The sequence below is a fragment of the Miscanthus floridulus genome, chromosome 6, assembly GCF_019320115.1.
Source record: "Miscanthus floridulus cultivar M001 chromosome 6, ASM1932011v1, whole genome shotgun sequence".
Taxonomy (NCBI): domain Eukaryota; kingdom Viridiplantae; phylum Streptophyta; class Magnoliopsida; order Poales; family Poaceae; genus Miscanthus; species Miscanthus floridulus.
In genome coordinates this window covers 116,391,782-116,393,724 of record NC_089585.1, presented here as the reverse complement: position 1 = coordinate 116,393,724, position 1,943 = coordinate 116,391,782, and the positions used below count along the sequence as shown (strand labels likewise).

At 38.3% G+C, this 1,943-nt stretch overlaps 1 pseudogene; it reads left to right on the top strand.

The window, feature by feature from the left end:
• The first annotated feature begins 642 nt into the window (after positions 1-642).
• Positions 643-1,639, top strand: LOC136460113 (uncharacterized; annotated as a pseudogene).
• Positions 1,640-1,943: the final 304 nt, after the last annotated feature.

The following is a 1,943-nucleotide window of genomic DNA, read 5'->3' as shown; positions in this document are numbered from 1 at the left end:
TGAACGAATCAAATTCACTGGACCGAGTTTCGACCTAGGCGGGCACGCGCGGCTGCCGTCTTTACCGGCCCAGGCCTAGGTTGCGGCCTAGGAAGCACAGCGCGCGCGAGAACAGAAACAGGCCAGGCCAGAATTCACTGTTTCACCTTGTTTGGGCCACATGAACCGTGTTTTTACGAGTTTAAGTTTTATTTTTTCAGAAGCAATTTTGATGATATTTGTCTAGTTCAATATCTCTGTTAAAATTTGAACCAACGGGATAATTTTTCAGAGAATAGTTGAGAAAAGTTTAATGCTTCTGGAAAATAGATAATGATTTTTTTCATGCTTCCGCTGCATTGTTAAAGTTAATAATCTTCTAATTAAATTCGAACCAACGGGAGAATTTAATTTGATGAGTAGTCAATTTTAATCAGTAAATTATAATATTATTATTTTTCTGACAAACGTTCATAATAGCAATATTATAATGTTTAATCATAAGTTTTCCATGCATTAATTCTATTTCTGTCCAACGGTGATGTAGAATTAGTGTATAAGAATATTGTATGTTTTAATTTTGACCAACGTTAAATTAAAGCATGCAATTATAATGATATATTTTCTCACTATCTCTGACGATGTTTTTCAGGACTCAACCCAATGGCATTCGTTTCACATATACCACCTCTAGAAGGGGGCAATTACAGGGTATGGCGAGAGAAGTATGAGCTTGCACTTGCGCTGTCCGAGAATGACTTAGCGCTCACCTCCCGTGTCCTATTGAGCCAGTGGACCTGGTGAGGGAAGAAAATGAGTCAGATGTTGATTTCACTGCTTGGCAACGAGATCATGTAGAAGTGCGCATGAAGTATGATCTCGAGCGCAAGAAGTGGGACATGTCGAACCGCAAGTGCTTGATGGTGGCCAAGTCCACTATTTTAGATGCTATAAGGGGATCTATCCCAGACTGTGATACCGCCACTGAGTACATTAAGAAAGTGGAGAGTCAGTTCACTGGCTCTTCCAAGGCTTATGCTAGTACATTGATTAAGAAATTGTTCAATGAGAAATACACTGGTGGCGGTATCAGAGAGCACATTTTGAAGATGAGCAACACGGCTTCAAAGCTAAAACCAATGGATTTGGAGCTCAAGGATGAGTTCCTGATTCATTTGGTTTTTGCTTCATTGCCAAAGGAATATGAAACATTTGTTGTTAACTACAACATACAGCCCGACAAGAGGGACATAGAAAAGCTCATCGCAATGTGTGTTCATGAAGAGGAAAGGCTGAAGTCCTTACAGGGTGACTCTGCTAACCTTATCAAGGACAAGAAAAAGAACTTCAATAAGAAAGTCAAACCTCAAGGGAAAGCCCCTCAGACTGAGCACCATCAGAAGAACTTCAATGCTCAAATTAAGAATAATCAGTGTAAATGGTGCAAGAAGCATGGACACTATCAGAGAGATTATCTAGACTTTCTGAAGAGCCTGCTGAAGAGAGGTGAGAATTTCATTATATTCATAGATGAATCCCTGTATTTAGGTTATGCAAAATCTACTTGACGGATTGATTCAGGTGCAACTATTCATATTGCAAATTAATTACAGAGATTCCGTACGAGAAGGACCCTACAAAGAGGACAAAGAAGAATTAAAGTTGCAAATGGAGTTGAAGCTCAAGTTGAAGTCATTGGAGATCTTTCTCTAGAATTAGTTGATGGTTTTCTACTTAAGCTTTCAGATGTTCTATTTGTACCCTCTTTGTGAAGAAACTTAATAAGTGTCACATTTAGATGACGATGGATATGATTGTCATTTTGGTAATGACAAATATCGGATTGTTTATAATAATAAATGTGTTGGTCTTGCCTTCCGACAAGACAATCTTTATTTATTATCACTTTATGAGAATATGAATGATGTAAGTACTGATAATGAGAATGCTTCCTCGTCTATGAA